General features: G+C 41.9%; 1 protein-coding gene across 1 annotated transcript in view; it reads right to left on the reverse strand.

Annotated features, from left to right (window-relative positions):
- LOC131272524 (cytoplasmic polyadenylation element-binding protein 4-like) overlaps positions 1 to 15665 on the reverse strand; it is a 218446-nt gene that overhangs the window by 96030 nt on the left and 106751 nt on the right. The gene's annotated exons all lie outside the window — the stretch shown is intronic.

Here is a 15665-nt window from a genome sequence, read left to right on the forward strand (position 1 = left end):
AGAAATTGCGACTGCAGTAAAAAAGGGAATTTTATGTTAAAACGTAGTGAAATATCATTGAAAACATAGGAATTTCCTAGTTTGCGAAATTTGCTATTGGAATTTGATTTCATAAAACCAATCCAATCAACCGTACAGCTAATGGATGTGAAATAATTCTTGGATGTTTTTTTTTCTAAATTGGTGTAGTATTTTTAATTTGTGAGTACCTCGATGAAATAATAATATGATTTTCATGTGTTTCAATTTTACATTGGTTATAAAGCAAAATAGATCAATTTGATAACAAAAGATGGTAAATTCTTACAATTTTTCGTATGGATGAAATTTATTACAATTTTCTAGATTACTGTTGAGTAAAATAGAGCAGAAGAACTCGAAAGAAAAACATTTTATTCAAACAAAGCATTTTGCTACACGGAATTGAGAGAAATGTCCACTTGAAAACAGTGCTTTCACTTTGAAATGAATCCAAAGGGGTTTTTCGAACCGTCAAGTAAGAATCCAATGCTCGTAATTTAAGAACCTTCCAGAAATTTCATGGTAAAATGATTCTCCACCACTGAATTGGGAGGCCCAGTTATTGTAGGCCTTATATTACCCAGTTATTGTAGGCGAGTATAACGACTAGAAGTTGGAGTGTAATTAACTTCAGCTTTTGAAATGTTCAGCTTCATTTTGAAATGCAAGTTGTTCGACTGAAACATAATTGAAGCGTTGAAGTGTTGTGTTTACTGATAAACGTTGCTTTTTTTACCTTTGGTTTTTGAGGTTTGGTTCAAAATTAAAATCAATAAACCAACTAACCAACATGGCTTTCTTGGAACATCAAAGTGAGAAATACGACGAGTGCAGTCGGATAACGTTTTCCCATTTACTAAAGTCACAACCCTTGATGATTGTTTTTGTAAAGGCTGGAAATGTGGTAGCCACTTGCCAGTATTGCGTAGTGCGATACGGTCCACTAACTTCACTTTTGCCATCCTCTTGCATCCTTTTCCACCATGAACCTAGACACGGGCCAACAACCGATCAAGACGGTCGAGTTCTTGGAGGCCATTGTTTTCTCTTGCATAAAGTACGCTATCAAGAGTTTTCCTTTCTTCTAAACGCCGCACCACTTCTGCTGCGCTGGAAGTTGAAATGTTGATAGATTTTATAAAGAAAGCCCAGAAATCATCAACTGGCTGGCAGGGGGGTGGTAGGGGATGTGTTGGGGGATGGAGCGAAAAACAATAAAAAAATATTTATCTTCATCTGGCAGCCTCAGCTCGGAGCCTGCTCAGTTGACGTGGTTGGAGGCAACACCGAGAAAGTTATCTCGACGTGTGGGGTGGTGTAGGAAATGCAGTGGGCGGATTGTTCTAACGCACCTCAATTTCTCTTCCTCTCCCCTACCCCCTCCACACTCGACCACTCTTTTCCCAAAGCATCACGGATCGTGCACAGGTACAGAAAAGGGTAAAAAGATAAACGAAACCAACCCCCGGACCTTTGCGGCCCGGGTCGACTCCGACGAGCCAGCTTTCGCTTCGCGATGGGCCTTTTCTGTTTTGTTGTCTTCCGGTTTTTGAATGTTTAATTTATGGCGCTTTTTCAAACAGATCGGTGCGGTTCCGAGCGCTGGGAGGTTTTGAGAGCTGGAAAAGGGAAGGATGGTTGGTCGTTAAAACTTTTGCGATACGCGCTGCTCCATCCAGTGGCATCCGTTGGCGAATGAACCGGGCAGAGCTTCCGTTTTCGTTTGCAAACGTTACTACCTGAACCGTACGCGCGTGAAAAGCATCCACGAGTGCGAGTGAGAGAAAGCGCCACAGTGAGAGACTTGATCCGGGAAGGGTGAAAATGATGCCGTTTTGCAAACATGGCCGACAACACCGGCTGCGCATGGGGAGAGCGGGGGGGACCCGGACTGTCGGTGCTGGATTGGATTTTAATTAAGATTTCTATCGTGCCGATGGACGGTCGGTTTGGACGTTTATTATTAAGCTAGCTAATAGTAATTATCTGCCACGCGGTCCCGGGCCACGGGCTGAGTTTTAAATCACGCAACTGTTGCCCGGATCTGGAAGGTATAAAGCAAAGCTAACGACGTAGAAAATGGTTACAAAAATCCCCCCCAACTTGTTTTATCAGATTTGGAACCGCACGGAGCGTCGAACGTTCGGTAGCGGGGTTCAAAATGATAGTAAACAGCGTACAGCGGATGAACCGATCATAAATTCGTATGATAATTTAAGTGATGGCAGCTCGATTCCAGATTAGCTTCAAGCCATATAGCCTAGTTAGGGTTAAAGAGCGATCGGATTTTCCACAGCTCTTGGCATAAATCATCTTCGAAATAGAAGGCAGAAAGAATGGGTGCCGTCATAAATCACGCCATTTGATAATAAACATCAGTTTCGATTCTTTCCTGATCCAGCAAATCTAACGAAATGTAAAAAGAATTGTAATATTTTTAGAGCTGTATATGTTATTTTTTTGCGCGTACATACATTGAAAAGATTATTCGTTCTCATAAAAAATCGTGGTGCTTCTAAAGCACTTGTTAATACCCAATATATCTCTCTAGTTGATTGTTCCACATTTGTTCGAATTAATTAAGGGTATGGTAGCAATTTAAAGGATACTACTGTTTGAGCTAACGTTTGTTTTTTTATGAACAGTCGTTTTTTTCTGGTGTGCAATTCTTGATTTGAAGCACATCTTAAATTGTTTATTTTCTTAAAGTCACGATTAAACTTGCGGAAGCAAATGGTTCCCAGTTGAATAAAACATAAATTTACCAATGTTTTTTATTATTATTGATGCCATACTCTAAATTTTAGGATTTATCCGATTTATTTAATATTGGACTAATATTAATTTGAAATATGAGAGATGTTGTTCACTAGTTAATGTAGTAAATTACAGATACAGTCAAGGCGAAACTTCTTACGTAAAAATTGTTGAATTAATATTTCGTGTATTTTATCTCATCCATTGATAACTAAATTCAAACAGAATTACAATGATGTGTTGTTATTGATCAACACTATTTCTTATAAATTTCTAGAGAAAGACTTTATTATTCAAGAAACCCCTATTTTGTAATCGTCATAGTTTTTGTACAATACAATCGTATTTTACTTAACAATTAAAAGCAGGTATAACTAGCAGATAACGGTTTTTAATTTTAAAACTACCTTGTGCATTCAGGAATAACATCTAATGTTCCCTGTATCGGCTTGCTAGCGGGCAAAAAGCCCACCAGTTGTAGGATGCTCGTATTCCTCGCGCTGACAGTCGATAATTCAATTTTTTAACTTCCCAATCGCTTCCAAATCTCCTACAATTTGCTGCTTATTCTGCTCTTCTTTTTCAATATCTCCCGCTGCCGAATCACGATATTTTGTCCTATTTTCACGTGTTTCCACTGCTTCCATCGATCAGCAGGATCTTTCGTGTAACTTGATGATTTCCAATCAATATCGATACCCATTTACCGGGCCAGTGAGTGCCTGCAGGAAATTGCTACAATCCTGTCCCTGCCCTGCCGGGCGCAGAAGAGAAAACTGGGATGGAAAATAAAAGCTCGGTACCCGAAAGCAGATGGTAGAAAGAGGTTGGAGGAGCTTGGGGCGATGTTTTTTTTCCCTCACCAGGACAGACACGGGTTGTGGAAGGAAGTAAGTTCAATTATAGTTTCACTATTGAAAATCCTCCCGCCGAATTGCACCTCCCTCCGAAATGCACAGCATACTTGCAAACACTCGCCCACCAGGAGGGAAACCATGGTCATGAACAGTTCATTTAGCCCGGCTACATACGATCCGACACTGCACTCAGCGAGACTGTGCCGTGCGATAAGAATCTCGAATTTCGGCACAGGAATTTCCAACAAAAATGCACTCCATCAAGAGACACCACGGACGGCAGTGCATTCCCGCTGGCCAGGCATACGGTTGGCATGGGTTCATTATTCATTTTATTTATTTGCTGTACGAGCAGGAAAAGTGGAAATGTGATCAATAGTCGATTGTAGCCACGGGAAGACAGGGCCGCGGGAGTGGGGTACGCGCTTCGCCCTGAAACCATTCAATCGACCCAAATTGGGAAACATCGGTTGGCTCACGGTGTATGTGTGCCTGTGGGTTTATGTGTTGCAGGGAGGCACAATCGGGACGCTCTTACACGGCTTGTGGCTGCCCGTAGCGTTGTAGAATAAGCCCACTGGGGATCCTGAAGGATCGAATTGAATTTCGCTTTTTTTGCAAGATACTCCACATGCCAAGTTGGTTTTTTTTACGCGATTGGGATGCTGTACTTTTTTCTTCTACCACACTTTGGCCTCTGCTAGCTTAGTGGCATTTAGACAGGCATCATCAGCCGTAAAGAGGGGCTTACCGAGTTCGAGTGAAACGTGAGATGCTCAGCTTTGCCAAACACTGAACCCTGCCAAAGACGGGGGAATAAAGGAAGAGCGCGGGAGGGGAAAATGTGGAGGAAGGATTGGTAATACGGCCAGTCCGTCAGGACGTCGACTGACTAGTCGTTTTTAATTTGTTTCCGTTGCATAGTCTAATTTTCTAAACTCAATAGAGGGTGCCTCTTATTGGCCGCCATTTGAATGTCCCACGGGTAAGAACTGCGAAAAAAAAACTATCTAGGTTGAAAAGGAATAAATTCTAGCGACCGGAATAAATGTACCAGTGTGATCTAATTCTTTTTGGGATGTATAACAAGTAAACAGAAAATTATTTTCAACCTTCAATTTCAGGTTTTTAAGTCAAAAACTGGCATGGAAAATTATTATTTTAAAAAAAAAGTACAAGAAACACGTCGGAATATTTTTTATTTGTCGTTATCGTTATATTTATCGAAAATTGCGCTAAGCCATATAAATAATTTTCGATAACTCGTTAACAATACATAATGACGTATGGAATCACATGAAAATCTATATCGTAATTTGAGTGTGAAACCACTTTGCAGAAGAATTATTTTCACGAAAGTAGGGTTTGAATTAGATTTCCGACGTACATACATCACTATTTAGATTGAACATTTGGCTGATTCAAATTTTGAAATAGATATTTTATATTATAAAAGGAAGCTACGCTCGTTTTTATGACCTATAACTATGTAAAACGCTACAAACTTAATGCTTCTGAAACAAGTGTAATTTCATCTTTCTAATATTTGTTAGCCGAACGAATAATACGGGGAATGTTTAAACATAAATCTTCAATAGCACAACATCTATTTATGTTCATTTGTACAATAACTTTGGGAAAAGTGTGGAATATGTTTAGCTTTTTAGACTAACAAATAAATAAATGGATGAATAAAATAAAATTACCTCTATGCAATCAAAAGCATGTGGTTTTGCGATTAATTGTGAGTTCATAAAATGAACCAGAGGCCTCCGCTTCGGACTCGCAAGGGGCATCGTAATTCGTGTATGAAATGTATCAAAGCATCTGTTTGTGCCGAGGTAACCGTTTTCTACGGGAAATAAAGCGAAAAAACTGCCCGAAATGAAACGAAAATTCGATCCTAGCAATTCGTAGCAAATTCGTTGCTGCTGCCAGAAAACTGTTCAGATTTTATCGCCAAGGCAACCCTGTTGGGCTGTTGTTGTGGGGTGAGCGCCGTAAAAGGTCAGCCAGAGCACACACTCTGCGGTTGATGACCGACTGGTTTTGATTTCTCTAGCCAACCGAGGCGAAACCAACGCTTCGTCGGCGATTGGTGGAGTGTTTGAGGAAAAGCCGAAAAAAAGGAGTAGAAACAGAGACATAAACGTGAAAAATCGATCAAGCTTCGGGCTGCGGCTTTGATTCACTTTCACTCCACCGTTCAATGGAGACGCCTCTTCGGATGTCATGTTTGATGAAAACAACTGACAAATTCAATTGAACGGCAGCCGAGAGCGCTGCCAACTGTCAAGGGTTTCTTTTTCCATCCCACCCATAGTTCAAATCGGCACAGAATCGGTAGCTCATTTATGCAACCATGGTTTTCCCCCCACCGGCATTTGATTATAGAGAAAATCATCTTCCTCGAGTGTTTGAAAACAAAGTGGAAGACATGGTGGGGGAGGGTGTTTGTAGTGATGGTGAAAAACGACGACGACGGTTTGTGCTTTGAAATTGAAAAGTGACAGTCCAATTTTATGCTTGCTTAACTCTTTCACTTGCCATTCGACAAAGCGCACCGCTTCGATCGAATTGAAAGGGAGACCGGGGACTGACAAGGTGGTGACGGGGTTTCTTCTGCGAAGGTTCCTATTTAGAAACGAAATGTCACCGACCAATTGAACGAAAGCTCTCACCCCCGCGTTGGTGTGAACAAAAGTGAAGGTGAAGGCTTGTGAAGGGAGAAAAAAAGGCAACGCCCGTTTTCTTTGCGGGATGAGAGTTTCAAAGATACCGAGAGGGCAAATAAAGCACAGTGTTCGTAGAATGTCTCCTTTTATCCTTTCCGAAACGGAATGGCGACATTTCAGTCAAAAAATGGACGACCACCCAAGGGATTTGTTTGATTTTGGGTGCGAAACGAGGTTCACTCCGAGGGTGGCCCCGTCGCTGCGATCCCGAGGTGTAGAGTGTCGTCCGATTTGCTTATTATCAGGTGCCACCATCACCGGCAAGACCACCACCACCACCATCATCATCATCATCATCGTCACGGGTAGCGGGCGTTGGAGATATCTTCATTGGGGAATGAGGTTCGTGTAAAGTCGGCGTCGTTATCTGTCGGTGTCATTATGTCGTTTTCGGGTTGTTTTTCAAGCTCAACAACCAAACGGGGTTGGACCGAATAATGACCGAAGGTAACAATTTGCATACGTCCTGCTCCTGGTGGTCTTTTGTGCGAGCTTGTCAAAAATTTCCACAAAGCCTGCATGTCACATCACTCGCTCGTGTCAGTGTAGTAGAACTAGAAGGTCTTACTGACCCACGTTAGATGGTTGATACTCTATGGGAACCAGGAAAATGTTCCATTCGAAAAGAATCCCCATGGTGGTAGGCATGAATTGAACATGTTCATGGGTTTTTTCCCACACAATCTGCTTCGCCTAACCCGTTTCAGGCTGTGTGACCCGTTTCATGGCATGTTCATATGCCTGTCATACGATGTATATTATAATTGGCCAACACCAACAGAAAGTAGATGAATTTCCAAGCCTACGCTATGAACCAGACAACGGTTTCTCGCAGCTTTAATAACAGGAACCAGGCGCCTCCATTAGCATTGAACATATTTGTAAGTACCAGGCGTCTCCATCAACAGTGTGAAGAGATTTTTAATTGAAAACTTTATCTGAAGTATGTTTCATATTGCAAAAATCATAGGTATCATATTGAAAAAAAGGTAAAAATTTTAAAATTCTTTAACCACAACTAACCCATATGGTATTTACATATTATTTATTAGATCCAACCGCTGAAATTCAGTCGTACGACACAAACACAACGTAAGCGTTCAATATTGGAATCATACTACAATCTATTTTATCAATTAAATGCGTGGAATTTATTTTTTGAATATTTCTAGTTTTTTCTATCCATCGAAAACAGTTTTAAACCGATTAAGGTTGAGTATTTGCAAACAATTGAAGACAACTGTTGTTGGCTAAATTCTTGACAAAAGAATAGATGCACTAAAAAATTGTGTATTCCAAGTAAAGAAATACGGTTATCATTTCTAAATACTGTGATTGATATGATGATAGTTTATTGAAAATTAATTTTAAACCTAAATTAAGCTGACTTGAATTTATGTTCTTCAAGTTGTCAAATTAAACACACAGGAGAGTCTCGATAATTCATGTTATTGAGTGATATTTTATTTTTTCTCACAAAATGTGTACATCTTTTGAGTTATAATCACAGTTCACACTTCAAAATTGCTTGAACAATCCTTTTGTGGCCAAACAATAAGAACCTTTGAAGTCTTCATCGTTTTAAAGAGTCAACCAACGCAGTCACCCAAAATTGTGGCCACTAGCGGACCCTTCCCAACCGATGCGTCTTCATTTGGGAGCCAAATACTCATTAGGCAAGCTATGATTGCTCTTTAAACTTTCGCATTACCATTCGTCCCCCAGCAATAGCGCCTGGTTTGCCGCAGCTACCCTCGTGGCGTCGGAGAAAAGTGTCCAAAGTTACCATAATAAACATGTTTGTTTTTGTCAGATTTCCTTGGACCATCTTCGAAACCGCAGCGAGACAGTTTCCCGGACAGTGTTCCCACCCTAGGGCAAAACACTCCCACCGGATGGCGCTTTTGCTGGCCCGAAAGTGGGCATGAGAGTGGGGATAAATTGTTTTGTCTGAACGGACAGCAGAAGGGACAAAAAACGGAACGCGTGGAGGAAAAGTGACCCCTCGGTCGGTTTAGTTTGGTCCGGAGTTTCTTCCCGCCCGGTGAAGATTCGCGTTAATGGTTATTATCCGCCCGAGGATTACCGGTTAAAGGTTTTCCGTAGGGCACTCCCCGAATGGCCACATTTGAGTCGAGTTGGTTTCGGTGGAAATTTCCTCCCGCTTTTATGTTGTGTTTTTCATCCACTCGAAAGCGTTCGACGTAAACCGGGAAAGGGAATGAAGCCGACCGAGAAAGGGAAGCGCTGTTGGAGTGTTTTGAATCAACTCCCCGAACCTCCCGGGTCACCCATTTTCTTCGTCTCTCTCTCTTCTTCGCTTCCTGTTCACTCCTGTGTATGAGTTTCCCAAAGGTCAAAGGCAACCGGACTTTCCAGTGCGGAGTAAACAGCAAACACTCAACTCATTTGAATAGTCTTGTGGATGGTACTGGTCACCATTTTACCTTCAAATTACTCGCCCCCAGTCCGACTGTAAGTTGAAAGTATGTTTTTTCTTTGTTGTTGTTGTTGTGATGTTGATGTTGGTGTTGTTGTCGGTGCTGTTGTTTGCCGCCAGTTTCACTTTCATCGTTTAGCCTACTTTGGTCCCAACAAAAGGGGAAGCTTCACTTTTTTTTTTGCTGTGTCTTGTTTCCCTTTTTGTGTGTTTCTTTTCTGTTCGAATACTTTCCTAAGTCCAATGGCTAAGTGGAGTCTGAAAACACTTCGCACTGTACAGCAATGGTAGCATCTTACAAATCCAGTTGCTGAGAAGTTGTACGACAAAAGAAGCAAACAAAAATGAGCAAAAAATAAAATACAGCAAAGAACCGGAATGACCTCAGAGGAATGGTGAAACTTTCGTTTCTGGAGCAACGAAACTGGCACCCTCTTTCCGACCACTTCCCGTAGCGGGAGTCAAGGGAGCAGCTAATGCTTACGAATTTAATTCCATTCAATTTTATTATCGCATTAATTAGGAACAAGTTTTGCTACTACAAACCGGCCCGTGCCAGTGGCGCCTGCGGCGGAGAGGTGAAGTGGACATTTTTTTCCCCCACCTAAGGGGTAAGCGTGGCCCTTGCACGGATTCCTCTCGTTCATCTTTCACCGTTTTTCGCTGCCCATTGTACTACGGAACCTTTGCTTTCGAAATTATATTTGTTTCTTCACTGTCCGGTGTGTTTGCTTTCTCACGCTTTACTTTTTCATTGGCACTAGTTTGGCCACATCCGGCACCCCCGGAAAAGGCCATCGGCTAGCCGCCTACCGCCTTCACTTAGTCCGCCGAAGAAGTAATTGAATAAGTTTGGATCATGAATATTTAAGTAGTTTTCAAAGATGCAGCCCTTTAAACCCCTTTTTCGCTCGGGCTTCTTCGGCTCCCTGAGGCTGATAAATAATGAACGCCGCCTTTAAGCTGGAAAGGCAATCGATTGTTGGTTGCGGGAGCAAACGTTGGTTCCGGGGAACTCGTGCTTTGGGGTGGGAAGCATAAATTAGAGCTATCCTAGGGCCGTTTGTGATGGGCGCGTTTGGCGGCGAATCGAATGGTGGTTGTTTGGTTTGGTTAGCTCCATTTTGGGAATTTACATCGATCGGAGAATTTTCCAACGATCCGAGTTTTTCTCAAACAACACAAAGTTCGAGTTCGAGGTATACAGGCGTTGTTATGGCGTACGAAAGGCATTCGATTTGTTTTGAGAAACATTCTAGGAAGCACATCAAATTCAGCAATAAGCCGGAAGTTTTTTTGGAAAACAACAGGAAACAGGAAAAAAGGATGCATACCAAGAAGGAAGCTTGAAAAAGGGACTCGCTATTTAGCGAGCTCGAGAGGGAGGGTTGAACTGTTTTACATGTGTCACTTTTGACGTGGCCTCCGGTGTGCACACATTTTATCTCGCCAATGTACGAGCCCGATTGCAGTGGCCTAGTTACGGGATGCGTGGTCTCCGGCCAACACTGGCCATCGCAGGCCGCCGGGTTCCCGCCAACTGGGGGAATGATTAATGGCAGTTAGCAAATGTGATGGATTTATTCTCGCTGCTCGTGAACGATCGTGATTCATGAACCATTTATTTTACTGGCACTGGCCCGGAAGGAGGAGGATGACAACGGAAGGACACTGTGTGTCCGAATGGGCCATTCGTGGCCTCTTGGGAGAAGCCTCGTTGGTGATGGAAATTAGTGTTACAGGCCTTCGACTGTCTGTCGCTTGCACTGGTAATGAGCGAGCGACGAACGGATGGCCTGTTGTGGATGTAAGGGTTGGTGGAGCTTCCAATATCGTACAATTTCTCTCATGGGAAGGAAGATTTTTTCTCTTTATAGTATAGTATGAGCACCTGGTGTATCTCCACGGAGATTTCATTTTGATTGGTCATGACGAGTAAGCTGATTTTCGTATTAGCAAATATTTTTGATTGATGTTACCATAGAACAGATAATTAAGTTCTGAAGTTACACCTGTTTGAACAAAAGCTAATGTATTTGAAACATTTCTTTAGTTTAATAGTTGCATTGGGCTTAGTAGTTTTGGAATTTGTTTGGACAAACAAGTTTTTTTTAATTATTATCCATGCTATGTGACCAATCATTGTTCTTGTTTTCGTCTCTAATTTTGTCCCAGTTGATCAATAGTTCGGTTTTGCTAATTTTGAATGTACAAAATCTACTTCAGTTCCAACATTGTTATTTAACTTTTTTCAATATTTTGAAAGATTTTTAAAATTATTTCATCCATTAAATATTTTGATCCAATCAATAAACATTAAAAAACATCACTCAAAAATATGAGGTTCAACTTAGAGGAATAGAGACTGACAGGAATGAACTGACAGAAATTGCTGCATGAAAGCTACAGTAAAAGCGTTGTAGTATGAATAATAAGGTATTACACAAGCGAAAAGGCTGTATATCCATCTCGTTAAATGTTCAAGCTGGGCATTCACAATGCTACATAGTACTCAAAATATGTCCAATTATTTTATTTGAGATTGCTTTGCCAAAAGCACCGTAATAAACCATATAAGTAAAATTTTCGTTTGTTGAAACAAGTCATACATTTCGAAAATTAGTAAAGATGCATCATTCCATGAAAAGTTCGTTATCCACTTACTATATTCACTGAGCTTCCAACGAATGACAGCATCTGCTAAAAACAACAAGCCAATCGGATGTACCACTTAAAGATATCAATCTTGTTGGTGCCTTGTTTTTTTCCGAAACCAACGAAACACCGTTTGTAACCAATAATCTTTCCCAGGGAACACTTCCTTACACCAAACTAGATTCGACAACTCAAAAAAACAAAAAGTAACCCGGTGTAATAAAAGGCGAATAACAGCAGATGGTCTTCAATTCCCGATTTCATATCCGCCCCCCGGTAAGCTTAACAAGTCCCAGCTCGTCGGAGATTCAAAGCTTTATCTGTTTTTTTTTTCGTAACTTTCCTGCCCAAGCCAACAACCAAGAGACACGAGTAAAAATAGGAAGAAAGGAAAAACCCCTGTCCGAACGACCCAAAAAGTACGACGCTTCAATCGATTGCCTTCAACTTGAGAAATGATACACAGGCGAATTGGTGAACGGCGTCCGGGTCGGATGGTTGTCACCGAAGCCACTCCGGAGCTCCGGTTCATAATCTGAGAAAAATCGGAAATTCTTTTTATTGCGACACTCGGTCAGCAAATGTCACGGATAGAAACATCCCGCAGCCGAAGCGGAAATCGAAACCGGGACGAACGGATGGACGGACGGTGGAATTCGGGTTTTTATAATGCTCTCGAAATGGTGTCTCGTTTTTTAATGCTTCTTCTCAATGGCTAGCAGTGAAAGGGCAGAAGTAGCTCGTTTGAAGTGAACTTTTTTCTTACCGGTTTGTTAAAACTGTAGCAATCTGTCCGGTGCGAAAAATACTTCCGAGAGTTTGTCCGCGGTTGTATCGGGACGCAGTGTTTCCGGTGGGAAAGTAAATATCAGAAAGCGTATCGATCGACCGTCGATACCTTTATGAGCCTGTTTATCCTCACGGAGGCGTCGACGCTGCTGGTCATATAGAAGACCATCGTGGAATGGCAGGGATTATGGCATCTTAAGGTTAATTATCCGTGAAATCATTACGACCATGCTGGTCGGTTTGGAAGGTCCTTTGGAAGCTTTAAACTCCATATCTTACCATATGGTGGCATTTAGAGCTGAAGAAACTATGTTATGTCTTGTAACGACGAGACTTGTGCAGTGGTGTGCTGCAGGAACTGAGTCAGGATGTTTCGATGAATGTATTTCCACATGCTACGTCCGGTTGGGGCGCAACTCGTACGCATTCGCAACTTACGTCCCAAATTTTGCCCACTGAAGCGAATTTAATTACGGTTTTGGTACCTAACGTCGCTTCGGATCCCAGAGAGTTCCAAGGTAGACTCGGAAAACGCCATGAGATGGTTCAAATTGAGCGCCGGCAAAAAGCCTCCCAAAGGCTGGAAGAAGGTTGTCACGCAACGGTGTGGTATGCCAAGATTTACATCCTCTTGCGTAGCATTCCAAACACGTGCGGTCAATAACAATTGAACGAAGCCATCGGTTGGCCTCTTCCGGGCAACATTTGACGCAAGCCTTTTGCTGTTCTAGGAGACCGGTACGTTTGGCTGCGAAGAATGGTTGCGATACACGAAGAACAAGTGGATGGGTCGGAGGGGGAGGTTCCAACGGCCACAAGATTGAGTGCCGCACATGGATGGCGTACTTTGTTCGGACGTCACAACCTCCCGGCTACCTGTTCTCCCGGTAATGGCTTTTTAATCGTTGATTTTATTGCCTCTTCCGGGCAGCCGGGGGAGTCCCTCCGGGACTGCACGCAGATTTTTCCCATTCGTTTATAACTTCCCGTTCGTGGCGTTGTTCTCTGACGAGACATTGGCAGGAACGAAAAAAAAATGCTATTGATTTGTCGTTTGGCTTACTCGAAACAAAGATGTTGTACGTGCCGGGTCCATCAAGGTCCAGCAGGAATCAAATAAAAAATAATAAAACACACCCGGCCAAAGCACCAACGCAAAGGAAGGTGGTTTCAGAGGCCGGTTTGGAATCAAATATTCTCAGATTGGTATTGCATAATTCAGTGAGACCAGTTATCTGTGTACGCATGAATGCATGATAGATATATTCTTCTGCAAAATAGACTCAATTAAGTAGGAGACAAGTTGGACCGTAGACCAAAACATATTTGTTGAAGAAGGTCATTAGAATTAATTTGACTTGAGAACCGATCTGTACAAAAATCAACACTATCGACAAAATGTTTTGGGATATGAAAAAAAATTGTGTTAAAATTGTATGTACCACAAAAATCCATCGATCCCCATGCAAAAAGTATGGAAAACCAGAGTATGTTATAGCAAACATAAAAATGTGCTCAACTTTTTTTTCCATTTCAGAGAAAATAATCATGTATATGAAAGCATATCATGCGTGGAAAGAGTTCCAGGAAGCTGGGACTCATGGAAACAGAACTATTAATGCTAAAAATTACAAACCAAACTCGGTTATGTTGTAGACGTTAGGGTTATCCCACAAACAACATCAGTTTGTCCCAGTGGGAGCAATTGACACAAAAAGTAATCAAATTGGCTGGATCAGTAACAAAACAGACGGATGAGGTTTGCTAGAGAGCGTTGTAAGTTATAAGAATCGATCAATATTAAGATAGAATTTGTTTTCTGCATTTCCTAGAAAATGTGATTCCTTTAATATTTGAATTGGTTATTGCTCTGACTCTTACTAAAATATGCATTTAATCTGCACATAGATAGCAATGATATATTTCTAACTAATCATAGCAGTAAGAATTGTTTCCAGTGAAATTTTAGCAGACTGGTTTTATGAAAACGATGTTCGCGTATGGTAATAAATACTAAGTAAGTTATAACATATTGATGCACATAAAGAGGGGATATTTCTACTGTCACGATCAGGATCAGGAGAAACATCTGTTGATGCATATTCATCCGTGCAGCTTTTGGTTCGGGCTTCTATGTTAGTTTTAGGGATCTTTCATCAACCAAAAGGTAATTGTTAAAACTGAAATAAAATAACAAAAATAATAACTAAGACATCCTGTCATGAAACCGATAGCAGTTCATGTGTTCAACGTGAAAGAACCCGTGAAGAAAAAAAAAGAAAAACTGAGAAAAGAAACTTCATAAATTCTACCAATTCTGTGGAGTAAAGTAAACTATTGAGTGTCAAATTCAACGAGTACAATACAAAATAATGTTGACACGGACCCAAGCAGCAGTAAAACGAGAAAACACTTACCCACCTACAACCATCTTCATGTAATACTCCCGTTTGCATAAAGTGTGTTTGGTATGAAATTACTCGATTGTCGAAAGTCGAAACATCAGCGCTTCTGGCGAAAGCGATACCAGGAAGAGCCGGCAATAGATCGACAACACAACGAATGCGTTCGTTTTGCGGTGAGACTATGGGGTGGAAGGGTTTCGTGAAACTTCGTACACGTGTTCGTGTAGCATCATAATTTAAATGTACTTTTCTTTTATTGCTGCTCACCCAAAACCCGAAAGGGCGGGCAGGTGTGCAATAACAGTAACAATAACAATAAAAATTATGCACATGTAAATGGTTCATCTGGTCTCCTGGTCTTCCTCAGCCGCGGCTCGCTTTGACGACCTGTCCCCGGTTGCGCCATTTAACACCAACCAATTCAGCATCGTTCCGAATGACAACCGGGGGCCGAGGGTTGGACGGAGTTAGCTTATTTCGGGCCCGTGGGTTTTTTTAAAATATTTACCATCTTTTTTTTTGTCGTGCTGGAAAATACTTCCCATACTTTTGCCGAACATATTCATTCCGGGTAACATCGACTTGCCCTGTCCCTGGGCTCGGCCGTGTTCCCCCGGTGTGGGATGTGGATGAGGAAAGGCGAAACGACGGGTTCGGTAAAGAGTGTCCGTGTGCCTGTTTCTAACTTTAACCAAACTCACCCGCCTGAACGTGATGGGCAATTTGCGGAATTGAAAATGTTACCACGACGAACGGGGTTTAGCCGTGGAGTCGGGGGAGGGTTTTTTTCTGTTCTGTTTTCCGCTCCCACCTCGCATTCACTGGGTCGGAAACTGCAAGGAAGTGTAGCATGATGGTGTGGAGTGAAGAAGGAGAGGAGGGGGGGGGGGGGGGGGTGGATGATTTTTAATTTTTCCAACCTCCCGATTACGGTTCCGTAAGCATTTCGACACTGCATCGTTAGCCAAACAGCCGCAGTCGTCAAAAAGTGTTTATTTTGCAGTAT

The sequence above is a fragment of the Anopheles coustani genome, chromosome 3, assembly GCF_943734705.1.
Source record: "Anopheles coustani chromosome 3, idAnoCousDA_361_x.2, whole genome shotgun sequence".
NCBI lineage: Eukaryota > Metazoa > Arthropoda > Insecta > Diptera > Culicidae > Anopheles > Anopheles coustani.